The sequence below is a fragment of the Xiphophorus hellerii genome, chromosome 14 (genome assembly GCF_003331165.1).
Source record: "Xiphophorus hellerii strain 12219 chromosome 14, Xiphophorus_hellerii-4.1, whole genome shotgun sequence".
Classification (NCBI taxonomy): Eukaryota; Metazoa; Chordata; class Actinopteri; order Cyprinodontiformes; family Poeciliidae; genus Xiphophorus; species Xiphophorus hellerii.
The window spans coordinates 6,302,686-6,319,385 of record NC_045685.1 but is presented as its reverse complement, the minus strand read 5'-3'; the positions used below and the strand labels follow the sequence as shown (position 1 = coordinate 6,319,385).

The 16,700-nt window shown below is 45.7% G+C and overlaps 2 long non-coding RNA genes across 2 annotated transcripts; one reads left to right on the top strand and one right to left on the bottom strand.

Moving 5' to 3' along the window:
* The first annotated feature begins 5,910 nt into the window (after positions 1-5,910).
* LOC116732100 (uncharacterized) lies at positions 5,911-8,357 on the top strand. Its single transcript, XR_004341710.1, has 2 exons — positions 5,911-6,037; positions 8,272-8,357. It is a non-coding gene; the product is annotated as an uncharacterized LOC116732100 (long non-coding RNA).
* Positions 8,166-8,764, bottom strand: LOC116732099 (uncharacterized). The gene is made up of 2 exons (XR_004341709.1): positions 8,491-8,764; positions 8,166-8,382 (listed from the first exon to the last, which is right to left on the bottom strand). It is a non-coding gene; the product is annotated as an uncharacterized LOC116732099 (long non-coding RNA).
* Positions 8,765-16,700: the final 7,936 nt, after the last annotated feature.

Genomic DNA, 16,700 nt, shown 5'->3' with positions numbered 1-16,700 from the left:
TATTTTAATATATATTTTTAATAAAATACTTTGTCATCTTAATTATTCAAATTGAAATAAATACATCTTCCTGAAAGAATCACTTGGTCCAGCCTTTTTATTCTACTTTTAACCCAGCACTTTCTTTAGACATTTTCACTTCTATTGAATTTTCTAGCAAAGCTCCGATCAGATTTTGTTTTTATACTTCAGGTATAAACGTTACTATGTGATCTGGCAAAATGGAAAAATGATCTGGTAATAAAATCACCTAATTTAGACAAAACAAACAAAAAACATGCAAGATCCTTGCAGGGACAACGTAGCAAGTATTACATCAGAGAGAGAACTGGAAAACCTGCCATGAGTAATACAATATTAAGCAGTAAAACTCTCAACAATGTAAATTATACAAAGTCAAATAAATATCACAACGATGCCTTTATCAAATAATGTCAAGTAAAAAAGGACCAAGGAGGCAAAGGAGCTTGATTTGTCTTTCACAGATTATCTATCTCATGATAGGACATAGCGAATGTTTTACTACATATGTAAAAACTTTTTTCTTTTATACTTACATGCTGCAGCCTTAATGAGACGTCCGATGTGAAAGAACATTATCTGGTCGAGCGCAAATGTCGCTACATCTGTGAAATATTACGTCTCAGTAGCGCGGCGGCCTCTCCTTGGGCTGCCACCTTATCGTGGTGGAGGGGTTTGAGTGCTCCAATGATCCTAGGAGCTATGCTGTCTGGGGCTTCATGCCCCTGGTAGGGTCACCCAAGGCAGACAGGTCCTAGGTGAGGGACCAGACAAAGCGCAGCCCGAAGACCCCAATGATGGATATAAACATTGGACTTGGTGTTCCCTCGCCCGGACGCGGGTCACCGGGGCCCCACTCTGGAGCCAGGCCTGGAGGGGGGGCACGATGGCGAGCGTCTGGTGGCCGGACTTTAACCCATGGAGCCCGGCCGGGCTCAGCCCGAAGAGGAAACATGGGTCCCCCCTCCCATGGGCCCACCACCTGTGAGAGGGGCCAAAGGGGTCGGGTGCAGTGTGGGATGGGTGGCGGCAGAGGGAGGGGACCCTGGCGATCCGATCCTCGGTTGCAGAAGCTGGCTCTTGGGACGTGGAATGTCACCTCTCTGGTGGGGAAGGAGCCGGAGCTAGTGTGTGAGGTGGAGAGGTTCCGGCTAGAAATAGTCGGTCTCACCTCGACGCACGGCTCTGGTTCTGGAACCAGCCTCCTTGAGAGGGGCTGGGCATACTTCCACTCTGGAGTTGCCCAAGGTGAGAGGCGTCGGGCAGGAGTGGGCATACTTGTTGCTCCCCATCTCAGCGCCTGTACGTTGGGGTTTACTCCGGTGAACGAGAGGGTAGCCTCCCTCCGCCTACGGGTGGGGGGACGGGTCCTGACTGTAGTTTGTGCTTACGGGCCGAACGACAGTTCAGATTACCCACCCTTTTTGGAGTCCTTAGAGGGGGTACTGGAGAGTGCTCCTCTGGGGGACTCCCTTGTTCTACTGGGGGACTTCAACGCTCACGTGGGCAATGACAGTGAGACCTGGAGGGGCGTGGTTGGGAGGAACGGCCCCCCCGATCTGAACTCGAATGGTGTTCTGTTGTTGGACTTCTGTGCTCGTCATGGATTGTCCATATCGAACACCATGTTCAGGCATAAGGGTGTTCATATGTGCACTTGGCACCAGGACACCCTAGGCCGCAGTTCGATGATCGACTTTGTCATCGTTTCATCGGATCTGCGGCCGTATGTCTTGGACACTCGGGTGAAGAGAGGTGCGGAGCTGTCCACTGACCACTACCTGGTGGTGAGTTGGCTCCGGTGGTGGGGGAGAAAGCCGGTCAGACCTGGCAGGCCCAAACGTGTTGTGAGGGTCTGCTGGGAACGTCTGGCGGAATCCCCTGTGAGACGGAGCTTTAACTCCCATCTCCGGCAAAACTTTGAACACGTCCCGGGGGAGGTGGGGGACATGGAGTCTGAGTGGACTGTGTTCCGTGCCTCCATTGTCGAGGCGGCCGGTCGGAGCTGTGGCCGCAAGGTTGTCGGTGCTTGTCGCGGCGGCAACCCTCGTACCCGTTGGTGGACACCTTCGGTGAGGGATGCCGTCAGGCTGAAGAAAGAGTCCTACCGGGCCTTTCTGGCCTGTGGGACTCCGGAAGCAGCTGATGGGTACCGGCAGGTGAAGCGGCATGCGGCTCGGGTGGTTGCTGAGGCAAAAACTCGGGCGTGGGAGGAGTTTGGAGAGGCCATGGAGAAAGACTTCCGTACGGCTTCGAAGCGATTCTGGTCCACCATCCGGCGTCTCAGGGGGGGGAAGCAGTACGGCACCAACACTGTTTATAGTGGGGATGGTGTGCTGCTGACTTCTACTCGGGACGTTGTGGGCCGGTGGGCAGAGTACTTCGAAGACCTCCTCAATCCCACCAACATGCCTTCTATTGAAGAAGCTGCGCCTGGGGACTCTGGGTTGGGCTCTCCAATCTCTGGGGACGAGGTCGCCGAGGTGGTTGAGAAGCTCCTCGGTGGCAAGGCTCCGGGGGTGGATGAGATCCGCCCGGAGTTCCTTAAGGCTCTGGATGTTGTAGGGTTGTGTCGGCTGACGCGACTCTGCAATATCGCATTGACATCGGGGGCAGTTCCCCTGGACTGGCAGACCGGGGTGGTGGTCCCCCTGTTCAAAAAGGGGGACCGGAGGGTGTGCGCCAATTATAGAGGGGTCACACTCTTAAGCCTCCCTGGCAAGGTCTATTCAGGGGTCCTGGAGAGGAGGGTCCATCGGATAGTCGAACCTCGGATCCAGGAAGAGCAGTGTGGTTTTCGTCCTGGTCGTGGAACACTGGACCAGCTCTACACCCTCGGCAGGGTCCTGGAGGGTGCATGGGAGTTCGCCCAACCAGTCTACATGTGTTTTGTGGACTTGGAGAAGGCGTTCGACCGTGTCCCTCGGGGAGCCCTGTGGGGGGTTCTCCGGGAGTATGGGGTACCCGGCCCTTTGATACGGGCTGTCAGGTCCCTGTATGACCGGTGTCAGAGTCTGGTCCGCATTGCCGGCAGTAAGTCGGGCTCGTTTCCGGTGAGAGTTGGACTCCGCCAGGGCTGCCCTTTGTCACCGATTCTGTTCATTACTTTCATGGACAGAATTTGTAGGCGCAGCCAAGGTGTTGAGGGGATCCAATTTGGTGGCCTTAGGATCTCATCTCTGCTTTTTGCAGATGATGTGGTCCTTTTGGCTTCATCAGATCGTGATCTGCAGCTCTCGCTGGAGTGGTTCGCAGCCGAGTGTGAAGCGGCCGGGATGGGGATCAGTGCCTCCAAATCCGAGGCCATGGTCTTGAGCCGGAAAAGGGTAGAGTGCCTTCTCCGGGCCAAGGGGGGTGTCCTGCCCCAGGTGGAGGAGTTCAAGTATCTCGGGATCTTGTTCACGAATGAGGGAAGAAGGGAGCGGGAGATCGACAGGTGGATTGGCGCAGCGTCTGCTGTCAAGCGGGCGCTGTACCGGTCCGTCGTGGTGAAGAGAGAGCTGAGCCAAAAAGCAAGGCTCTCGATTTACCGGTCGATCTACGTTCCCACCCTCATCTATGGTCATGAGCTTTGGGTCATGACCGAAAGAACGAGATCGCGGATACAAGCGGCCGAAATGGGTTTTCTCCGTAGGGTGGCTGGGCTCTCCCTTAGAGATAGGGTGAGAAGCTCAGTCATCCGGGAGGGACTCAGAGTAGAGCCGCTGCTCCTTCACATCGAGAGGAGCCAGTTGAGGTGGCTCGGGCATCTGGTCAGGATGCCTCCTGGACGCCTCCCTGGTGAGGTGTTCCGGGCACGTCCAACCGGGAGGAGGCCCCGGGGAAGACCCAGGACACGCTGGAGGGACTATGTCTCTCGGCTGGCCTGGGAACGCCTCGGGATTCCCCCGGAAGAGCTAGAAGAAGTGGCTGGGGAGAGGGAAGTCTGGGCCTCCCTTCTGAAGTTGCTACCCCCGCGACCCGACCTCGGATAAGCGGAAGAAGATGGATGGATGGATGGATGGATAGCGCGGCGGTCCACCGGCAGAACCCAGCGTCTTACACCGCTGGTCGTCTAGCCCGATGAATTGAATTATTTTTCGGGTTATTTTGCTTAGCTTTCTGACAGTGATGCTCATCCAGATGAGTGTTAGGAATTGTGCGTTGCTTCACCTGCTGTCTGACTGCTCTGGATGTCTTTTTCCTGCAGTGAGCCTTGATTAGGGCTGTTGTAAACAAATATTTTACTAATTGAGTAATCTATCAATTATTCTTACCATTAATCGAGTAATTGGAAAAAAAAAAATTATAAAATAAAATATTGGTAAATCTGGCATAACACCAGTGTTACTATCGGATATCAATATCAGTCCAGTTTTTCGTTTTTGAGCTTCCCTAACAGTTTCTTTGTTGTAGTTTAGAAAACTAACCTGTAACAATAATAGCTCACTTTCTAAGTTAACCTAAAGAAAAGTTATACAAAGATCTGAAATTCTATTCAATTTAATAATAAAGAGGCAGGCTCACAAATATGCTTATAAAAAGTGTCTGTACTCCAACTTTTGGTTTATGTATTCATCTTCAGTGAGTTTAGTAGATGAACTCTCACCTTGCCCCATACCTGTCACGCTTTGAGAATACGAGAAATGTCGACTGGAGTGGGGTGGCTTGTGGTTGTGGGGGGCAGGCGAGCGAATGTACGTAAGATGGGGGTAGAGGGGATGAGATAGACCAGGGAACAGACGAACGTAAGTCAGTGGGGGAAAGACGACCGGTAGACCAGGGGACGAACGTAAGAACGGGGGGAGCAACACGGGATATTTACGGAACCTTTGTTCATCACACTCAGAAACTCATCTACCAGCCATGTACCACCACGAGGATTTCCGCCTCCCGTTTGTTGAGATGATATGAAATTTATTGTGCGGTTCGTCCATAAAGCTACACTTACACTATAAGCATCAGCTACTCAGCTACCCGCCGTGTTCAGTCTATCCTCTCACCTGTATAAATACTCCCGCAGCGCTCGCTCTTCCCGCCATTCGCTTTGAACCAGCAGCTCTCGGAGGAGAAAGGCTGCCGTACTCCAGGGATCACGCCAGTCATTTTAAGGATGTCCATGGGTCCCCCAAAAATGACGAAAACCCGGGCATAATCATCAAACAATAAAATCCCCACGGGCCAAACTTGAAAATTGGACGTTATGCCGCTAACACTTAACATTCGTCAACAACTCAGAGGCGGAAGTCAGAGGTACGCGCAACACAAATAATGTTCAGGCCGGAACACGGTGCGCTAAATAATCAAACATAAATTAACGAAGCTTCGAGGCAGGTAAATTTCCCTCGTGGAATTTTAATAATCGAGGTACTCAAATCATTCGAGGAATCGTTTCAGCCCTAGTCTTGACATAGCCATATTCCGTCAAGTCCTAATTTGATACACACATATCTTTTAGGTGACGTCCTCTTTACATTCCAAGATGTTACATACTTTTGTGCAGCTCTATGGTTTTGAGGGAGTTCCTAAATGTTCACTTTATCTATGCTGAACAAATGACTTCACTGTCATTTCCATGATCTAATCTGGTGTGTTGCTCTGCATACTTTAAATGACGCTTAGACAATATAAGAAAGAAATATAGATTTTTTAAGGAGGTTAGAATTCTACAAAGACAGGGTGTGCTTTAGAAGTATGAGACATCCTCATGCCTGCGTAATCATATACGAACAAAGAAAGACTACATGTTTTCTTAGTCAAATGTCTGACATAAACCCATCTTTAAGACCTTTAAACAAGTAAACTCACCATGCAACATACCACACCTGTAACAGTTCCTTTCACTCCCCTCAAGGTTTATTGTAGTGTCTCCTCCCTCTATGCAAGACTTAAATAGTGGTCCAGAGTAAAGAGGAATCACATACTCACCTGGAAATCAGAGGATATTGGACACAGGCCACCTGCCAATAATACCTGGGAATAAAACTACATCTGTTCAAGGACTTATCTTTTGAATTAAGGAGAATAAAGTCTACAGGTAGGTGGAAGAGCAACCGCTGTATGTTTTGAAAGAGTTTTCATATTACTCAATTATTATTTTACAAAAAGACTGTTTCAACCATATAAAGAGGTAGCACTGTTAAACACTTTTAAATGTATAAAGAATTTTACTCAACCGGTCACTTGAAATTCTTAAGGCATATGAAAGAGTAAGAATTCATTATTTATTAACTTATTTATTTTCTTTAAACTAACTTAAATTAACTCAGAAACTCAGTTTTCTGAGTTGCACTAATCTTGTGTGTCTATACATATAAACACAGTAAACCATCGCTATAGCGAGGACTTTCACGGCCTCGGTGCTTCGCAGATTTTTTTGTGCAGTTGTTTATCACAGTGCATTGTGTTCTGCGTCCTTATTTTCTAAACCGTCTCCGCGATTCTTCACTACCTGTGTGCCAATAACGTTACGGTATTAAAATATACGTAAAACAGCTTGACAAATTTTGGTAAATGTTTTTGCCCAGAAGAAAAAAAGAGCGACACCAACTACCGATAACTATGTTCTTCTCTCGAAAAAACACACCTGCACCACCGGCTTCAGGAGAGAAAGCCACTAGAGAAAGGAGTCAGGCCGCAGCGTCACAGTCAGAGGAACAGTGAAATACGCGAGTGACAATTTGTCCTACTGTACTTCATATTGATGATTAAATGATTATTTCACTGTAGTTATTAAGAAGAAAGTGGTATATTTGTTAAAAAAAAAACTGCTTGGGTCTGAATACAGGTTTCGTTCTTTGGTTTCGATGTAGAGTATTTAATTATGCTGTATAATAATTGTAAAAAATAAAGGTAACTACTTCACGGATTTCGCTTATCACGGATTTTTTCGGAACACACAAAAACTTTCTTTTCACTCGTTGTTAGAGGATGGGTGTGAGGTTTACTGTCAAATAGTTGTGTTTACTATATTAAATCCTAAACTCAACAGAAACAACCCAATTGACCTTGATGAAAAGTTAACATAACTCAATTCCTAACACCATGCTTTCCCTCCTTTAACATCAATGACTGCTTGGAATCTGTTGTGGTAAATTCTACAAAACCATTACTCTGATGTTAAAATTGCTCGTTCTTCTTTGCAAAAAGCCTCCAGCTCCAGTAAATTCCTGGACTGTCTGGCATGAGCTGAATGTTTGAGCTTTCCCCAGAGTGGCTCAATGACAGTGAAGTCATTAAACAGAGATGGCCACTCCAGAACCTTCATTTTGTTCTGCTGCAGCCAATGACAGCTCCACTTGGCCTTGTGCTTTGGATTGTTGTCGTGTTGGATTGTTCAGGTACAACTCATGTTCAGCTTCCAGGCTGATGAGTGAAAAACTTCCTCCAGTATTTTCTGATAACATGCTGCATTCATCCTGAAATTCATTTTGACCAAGTTTGCTGTGTCTCTGGAGCTCACACACCCTCAAAATATCAGAGATGCTCCTCTGTGATTCGCAGTAGCAATGATGTGCCTTTCGTCACAGGCCTTGTTGATGCCTCTCTAAAGGTAATGTTGATGAATGTGGCCAAAAATTCCTGTTTGGCGTATTGGTGCTTGGTGGCTTTTGCTTATTAATGCCAACCTTCAACAATGCAGCTCGTTCTTCGTCAAGAACCCAGTTACTATGCAGTGGTAATGAGGTACCATTACCACTACATAGTTACTAATTAAAAAGAGTAACTTTAAAAAAAAGAAAAAAGTTACTCTGTTTTTTTAAAAGAGGCCTGAATTTCAACTAAAGTTTTTCTGGGTTTTTCTTTAAATTCTGAAACCTTTTCCTGACCGTTGCTGTCTAGCATATCATGAACGCTAGATCAGAGTTTGATGATGATCATGTTCATTTGGGTCGTTTCTGTTGTCACCATGATTTACAAATAGTACCCACAGTTAGACACTATATGGTTTCATTCAACATTAACCATAAGTAAAAAGAAAATCCTTGTGTGATATAATATATACATACATATTGAATGTATTGTATGAGATTATAAGATGCTAAAGTTCATTAGATTAAAACTAGTGTTGTATTACCTTTAGAAATGCATTTTAAGAATGACATTCAAAGTAATTAGACTTTTTTTAATTAACATTGTCAGTAAGATACTTCATTTAAAAAAAAAAACATTTAAAACACTTTTACCTTGAAAGAAAATCTCATTTCACATCTAACTGAAGCTAATTTTGTATTTGTATTGCTTAATTAAATTATTTTCCCTTTCCTGAAGGCATGGATAAACGACTGCTCCTCAGTTTTTTGTTGGTGACACTGTCCTTGGAATTTATGGCCACCTATGCTCAGAGCAATACAACCGCAGTAGCACCAGCCAGCAACGCAACTACAGTAGCACCAGCCAGCAACGCAACCACAGTAGCACCAGCCAGCAACGCACGTACAGTAGCGCCACCTAGCAACGGAACTACAGTAGCACCAGCTAGCAACGCACCTACAGTAGCACCAGCTAGCAACGCAACTACAGTAGCACCAGCTAGCAACTCACCTACAGTAGCACCAGCTAGCAATGCAACTACAGTAGCACCAGCTAGCAACGCACCTACAGTAGCACCAGCTAGCAACGCACCTACAGTAGCGCCAGCTAGCAACGCAACTACAGTAGCACCAGCTAGCAACGCACCTACAGTAGCGCCAGCTAGCAACGCACCTACAGTAGCGCCACCTAGCAACGGAACTACAGTAGCACCAGCTAACAACGCAACTAAAGTAGCGCCAGCTAGCAACGCACCTACAGTAGCGCCAGCGAGCAACGCAACTACAGTAGCGCCAGCTAGCAACGCACCTACAGTAGCACCAGCTAGCAACGCAACTACAGTAGCACCAGCTAGCAACGCACCTACAGTAGCGCCAGCCAACCACGCAACCGCAGTAACACCGGCCAACAACGCAACCGCAGTAACACCGGCCAACAACGCAACCGCAGTAACACCGGCCAGCAACGCAACCACAGTAACACCAGCCAACCACGTAACCACAGTAACACCAGCCAACCACGTAACCACAGTAACACCAGCCAACCACGTAACCACAGTAGCACCAGCCAACAACGCAACTACGGTAGCGCTAGCCAACAACGCAACCACAGTAACACCAGCCAACCACGTAACCGCAGTAACACCGGCCAGCAACGCAACCACAGTAGCACCAGCCAACAACGCAACTACGGTAGCGCTAGCCAACAACGCAACCACAGTAACACCGGCCAACAACGCAACCGCAGTAACACCAGCCAACCACGTAACCGCAGTAACACCGGCCAGCAACGCAACAACCGTAGCACCAGCTAACAACGCAACTACAGTAGCACCAGCCAAAAACGCAACCACAGTAGCACCAGCCAACAACGCAACCAAAGTAGCACCAGCAAGCAATGCAACTACAGTAGCACCAGCCAACAACGCAACTACACTAGCACCAGCTAACAATGCAACAGCAGTAGCACCTGTCAAAAACCCAACCACAGTAGCACCAGCAAGCAATGCAACTACAGTAGCACCAGCGAACAACGCAACTACACTAGCACCAGCCAACAACGCATCTACAGTAGCACCAGCCAAAAACGCAACTACAGTAGCACCAGCCAACAACGCAACTACAGTACCACCGGCCAACAACGCAACTACACTAGCACCAGCCAACAATGCATCTACAGTAGCACCAGCCAAAAACGCAACCACAGTAACACCAGCCAACCACGTAACCACAGTAACACCAGCCAACCACATAACCGCAGTAACACCGGCCAGCAACGCAACCACAGTAGCACCAGCCAACAACGCAACTACGGTAGCGCTAGCCAACAACGCAACCACAGTAACACCGGCCAACAACGCAACCGCAGTAACACCAGCCAACCACACAACGGCAGTAACACCGGCCAACAATGCAACCACAGTAACACTAGCCAACCACGTAACCGCAGTAACACCGGCCAGCAACACAACAACAGTAGCACCAGCCAACAACGCAACTACAGTAGCGCCAGCCAAAAACGTAACCACAGTAGCGCCGGCCAGCAACGCAACAACCGTAGCACCAGCTAACAACGCAACTACAGTAGCACCAGCCAAAAACACAACCACAGTAGCACCAGCTAACAACGCAACTACAGTAGCATCAGCCAAAAACACAACCACAGTAGCACCAGCCAACAACGCAACCAAAGTAGCACCAGCAAGCAATGCAACTACAGTAGCACCAGCCAACAACGCAACTACACTAGCACCAGCTAACAATGCAACAGCAGTAGCACCTGTCAAAAACCCAACCACAGTAGCACCAGCAAGCAATGCAACTACAGTAGCACCAGCCAACAACGCAACTACACTAGCACCAGCCAACAACGCATCTACAGTAGCACCAGCCAAAAACGCAACTACAGTAGCACCAGCCAACAACGCAACTACAGTAGCACCGGCCAACAACGCAACTACACTAGCACCAGCCAAAAATGCAACTACAGTAGCACCAGCTAACAACGCAACTACAGTACCACTAGCCAACAACGCAACCAAAGTAGCACCAGCAAGCAATGCAACTACAGTAGCACCAGCCAACAACGCAACTACAGTAGCACCAGCCAACAACGCAACTACAGTAGCACCGGCCAAAAATGCAACTACAGTAGCACCAGCCAACAACGCAACTTCAGTAGCACCAGGTAAAAACGTAACCACCATAGCACCAGCTAACAACGCAACTACAGTACCACTAGCCAACAACGCAACCAAAGTAGCACCAGCAAGCAATGCAACTACAGCAGTACCAGCCAACAACGCAACAGCAGTAGCACCAGCCAACAACGCAACTACAGTAGTACCTGCCAAAAACGCAACCGCAGTAGCACCAGCCAACAACGCAACTACACTAGCACCAGCCAAAAATGCAACTACAGTAGCACCAGCTAACAACGCAACTACAGTACCACTAGCCAAAAACGCAACCGCAGTAGCACCAGCCAACAACGCAACTACAGTAGCACCAGCCAAAAACGCAACTACAGTAGCATCAGCCAACAACGCAACTACAGTAGCACCAGCCAAAAACGCAACTACAGTAGCACCAGCTAGCAATGCAACTACAGTAGCACCATCCAGCAATGCAACCACAGTAGCACCAGCTAGCAATGCAACTACAGTAGCACCATCCAGCAATGCAACCACAGTAGCACCAGCTAGCAATGCAACTACAGTAGCACCAGCCAAAAACGCAACTACAGTAGCACCATCCAGCAATGCAACTACAGTAGCACCATCCAGCAATGCAACTACAGTAGCATCAGCCAAAAATGCAACTACAGTAGCACCATCCAGCAATGCAACCACAGTAGCACCATCCAGCAATGCAACCACAGTAGCACCAGCCAGCAATGCAACCACAGTAGCACCAGCCAGCAATGCAACCACCGTGGCACCAGCTAATAATGCAACCACAGTAGCATCAAACACACTCCCGGCAGTGGTAAGAAATAGAAATAACTTTGAAAAAAAGAAAGTGATCATATATGAGGTTTATTGTAAGATTATTACAGTGCAATATTTAAAATTCATGCCTTCACCTTTGTAGGCCAGTATTTCTCGACAAGAATGTGGCTCCACAAAGCTCTGTGCAGCTGAACCCTCAAAGTGCGATCCCTCTTCCGCAACCTGCTATTTCGTTTCTGCCAAGCAACAAAGTGGCCAAACGTACAACTTTGAGCTCTCAGGACAGACAGACGGCTACATTGCTGCTGGTCTGTCAAATGCTGCATCTGAGGTAATGCATATTTTAGGAACCTAGATTAAAATACCATGAAATCTAAACCAGAGCAATATTCTAGTTTGAAAAGATGGAAAATAAAATAATATCATGTTTTTCAACAGACTGCCAGTCACAGAGCCTATTTCTGCGCTAACCACAAAGGTGCTGTCCGTTTCTTCACTGGCTTCATCAATAATCTGGTTCTAAATCTCACACAGGTGAATTAAGCTTTTGTAGGACTAGTAGATGTGTGGATATATTTATCAATTTGTGCGGCACAAGGTTTGCATGGACATCATTGTTTTACTATAATTAAACTGTTTCTCTCTTCAGACACTGGACTCAAGCAATGAGCGGGGATCAGTCAACTCAGGCAAAATCCAGTGCACATTTTCAGCTGTTCTTCCTGACACGACACGAGCAGCAGGCTACTCCATGTCTATTACAACTGGACCTTACAATGCCAGTAAGGAATCACTCTCAGCACTCGAACAATTTTCCTGTCGCCCAGAGAGAATTTGATGAATCATTGGTATTAAAGTTAGAAATCTTCTTTCACATTGTCTTAGGTTCTGGGCAGCCAGGAACAGCAAGCTTCAAAGTACTAACGCCTGTCGTAAGCCTCTCCGACCCTACCGCCAACGTCACCAATTTGCTGAGCAACAGCACTAACAGCACTTCGTCTGCTTACCCGGTCACACACACACAGTCATTCTTGCCAGGTAAGCTGACGGCAGTGGAAAGTAGGGCTTTGATGTGTCAGATGACACATTAAAGTAAGGTTGCTTATGTTTGATATGTGACTTCTAAAAGTATTTGGTATGCAGAGGTTCAGCCAGATGCCCGACTTAAATCAATCAGAGAAACAAAGACAGAGCTAAAGATTAGGGTGATGAGAAAGAGGCTCTCCAAACTCAAAGGCGTCAAAATGCCTGTGGTAACATGCAAAACTATGGTGACCTCCAGTTGACTTACCATTTGTTTTGTATAAACTAGGCAGATTTATACAATGATATGTTTTGTCAATAGAATAGAATTTTCATTGTCACTGCAACATTGGACAAAGAAATTGATGTGCAATTCTCCAGACAAAAACAATATCTCTTAAAAAGATAAGAAATAACTAGGTCTATTTCACTTATCACTTGATAAAAAGTTAACTGAAATTAAAATAGACATAAAAACAGGACACTGTTTTACACGAGTTCGTATTCTGAAAGATGCTTGCCGCATTTCTTATTAGAGACAATCTACTTGGTGGAAACATAACTAATTGATGAAGCAGAACTGTAGCCTGCAACGTGATCCCATTAAGCTGCAGGGTGTTGACCTGAATTGAGATGAAGACAATAGAGCCTCTTTAAACACCTCACAGCTGATAGAGAAGGCAAGCTTCGCTCAGACCGAAGTCAGAGACCGGTGGATGGTTACAAGAAGCATCTCACCAAAGACCATCACATGGAAGACATAGTGACCTAACATTCACATTTTAAGAATCTCTTGATTGAATAAAACATGGTCTCTTTTTATGTTTACCTGTAAATAAATCACTCTGCTTTCTGAAACTGAATACGTCATAGAGTGTCCTAATTATTTCTAGCGACTATGTGCCCAGGTGTCAAGTCCCCTCGATGAGTTGTGTTTCCAAGGCTTTGAGCAGCACATATGTTTTAGTAGTTTTCTAAACCTGCTAGCTATCAATGTAAAAAATATCCCAAAAAATGTCTTTCTTTGTTCTTTTGTCGTCTCCTCTACAGTTCTGCTGGTCACCGTGTCGATGCTGGCTTTCACAGCAGTATGAAGCAACTGACCTCCACCACTACACAAGAGGAAAAAACAGACGTTTTCAAGAGTCCCAAAACGTCTGTTGCCATGATTTTCACCAGCATATCTTATCATGCGTAACAGCATTTGGGTTGAAAGGTCTGGTTACCTTTGAATCCCATTTTACTGGTGCATGTTGAAAACTTCTAATCTGACTTCTTTTGACTTTATGTAATTTTATTCTTTGTTGTGATTGTGATGTTATTCCTAAATTATGAAGTCTTTACTGGCTGATGTGAATGGGCTTGTTGATCAAACGAATGCTAAATGTGGCAACAACAGTTGGTGAAGGTAATTTAAACATTTGCACAAATTAATAAATATTTTTAGTGCATATATATTTTAAAATAAATATACTTGATCAATGTATTTGCACAAAATGTAAATAAATATGTGTTTCTTAAGGAATCACTTGGTCCAACAGTTTTATTCTGTTTTTAACACTGCACTTTCTTTAAACATTTTTCACTTCTGTTGAATTTTTACATGCTACCTGGGACAACGGGACATATTTAAACCTGGCCTGGCATATCATCCAATCCATGTCAGGTTACAGGTGTCTCTTAGGAGCCGGGACATTATTTGCCGTGCGCAGTGCTCTATGAGTTGTTGACGAAAGCTAAGTGTTATCATCATAATGTCCAACTTTCAACCTCGGCCCGTGGGGATTTTATTGATTGATGATAATGTGCAGGTTTTCATCGTTTTCGGAGACCAATAAGCATCCTTAAAATGACTTGTGTGTAGTCCGGCAGCCTTTCTCCTACGAGAGCTGCTGGTTGATGGCGAACGGCGGGAAGAGCGCTGCAGGAGTATTTATACAGGTAAGCAGATAGACTGAACACGGCGGGCGGCTGAGTAGTTGATGCTTACAGTGTAAGTGTAGCTTTAGGGACGAACCGCACAATAAATTTCATATCATCCCGGCCTCAACAAATAGGTGACTGAGCTCTTCGTGGAGGCACGTAGCTGGTAGATGAGTTTCTGAATGTGACGAGCGAAGGTGAGAAATTCTGTCGCTAACATGAACACAAAAGCTATAAATGGTTGGGCAAGGTGAGAGTTCATCTACTAAACTCACTGAAGATGAATACATAAACCAAAAGTTGGAGTGTAGACACTTTTTATAAGCATATTTGTGAGCCTGTCTCTTTATTATTAACTTGAATAGAATTTCATATTTTTGTATAACTTTTCTTCAGGTTAACTTAGAAAGTGAGCAATTATTGTTACAGGTTAATGCTCTAAACTACAGAAAAATTATTGTTAGGAAGCTCAAATGTGAAAAACTGGACTGCTATAGAACGGTATAAAACTGCTATAAAACTGATATGCTATAGAAACACTGGTGTTATGTTAGATTTATCAATATTTTATTTTACACATTTTTTTTCCATTACTCGATTAATGGTAAGAATAATCGATAGATTACTCGATTACTAAAATATTAGTTTACAACAGCCCTACTTCCCACTACATTCAGTCATTCACCCATTCAGAAACATGTTCATACCCTGATGGTGGCAAGTCTCTGAATAGTAGCCACAGCTGCCCTCTGACAGTCTGATATAGGCAAGGCTGCCATGCACCTGCACTACCAGGCCCTCTGACCACCACCAGCAGGCAAGGTGGGTGAAATGTTTTGCCCAAGGACACAACAACAGAGACTGATAGAGTGGGGTTCAAACCAGCCACCCACTGACTATGCGACGAACTCGTACCAGCATTGCCAAAATCGCCACCATCAGTGAGTGACAGGCAGAGTAAACAGGAAGTATTACGTAATCAGGGATTGAAGTTGAACTGGATAGAGGTGGTTTCTAGGTTGATCCTCTTCAGAGATTCTGACCTCAGTTGACTTTAATTATCTGTAATGTAAAAGCAGAGGAATGGATTGTGTCCTTTTATCGGCGACTGTTTTACCCGCAAGACCATATAGAGGGGAATCCTCTGTAGACTGGTAACAGGGGACAGTGATGTCAAGGAGTGTGCAAATCTGCGGTAGCAGGGTGAGTAGGATTACACGCACTAATCTGATTATCTAAATTCACAATGGGAAAAGAAGGTTTTTCAGTATACACAATCCTATAATTGTATTTTATGCAACCCTGAGCTGATAAGGTTGAGAGTTGGCAAAAAGTGGCGAGGATGTGCAGCACAGTCGGCACTTTCAGTGCAGTGTTTACAGTTGTGTGGTGGCTACCCTGATAGAGAAGAAACCGGACTATGCACCCAACCAGCTCATCAGATTTGCTAGTATCCATATGGATTGTGGGAAATGAAGGTATCTGTCACGATTAATGTTCACAGAGAGTATGCGGCATGAGTCCACGCGGCTCAAAGAGTACAACCAGTACACCCGAGTATGTACGACATCTTTTTTGATGTCAGTTTACACTGACATAGAAAAAGATTTGGCATTGAAAAATGAAACACTGAAAAATAAGAAGTCATCAAAAAACATTGTCACTGAAAAAAGAAACACTGACATAGAAATACGTGACAATACTTGTCTTGCACGGCAGATTTTGTTTTTTAATGAGACAAACTTTCAGTGCCACTACAGTCATTTTATTTTCATGAGCCTCCCGTTTCCCGCTTATCGATGTCAGTCTAAAGGCTTGTACACAAATACAAGTACTGGTTATACTCTTTGAGCAGCGCAGACTCTCCACATACTGACTGTGGACATTTCTCGTGACAGATTCCTTCATTACCCACAATCCATATGGATACTAGCAAGGTAGATGTACAGGATTCTGTCATGTTCCATGTTTTTCTGTGTATTTATTTCAAGTTTCTGTGTCTCTGAGTCTCCATGTTGTCCTGTCTCCCCTTGATTGTTCCCAGGTGTTTCTCCTCCCCGTAATTACCCTCTGTGTATTTTATCCCACTTGTGTTCTTTGTTCCTTGTCGGGTCCTCGTCGCCTGTTGCGTCAATCTGTCTGCCTGTTCATTTGCCACTCGTATATTCTGTTTGCTACCGGTGTGAGCCCTGGCTTCCGCTCAGCCGTGCCGCCAGAATCTTGTGGACTGTTTGGAGAATTATTTAATATTAAAACAACCATCTCTCTTACC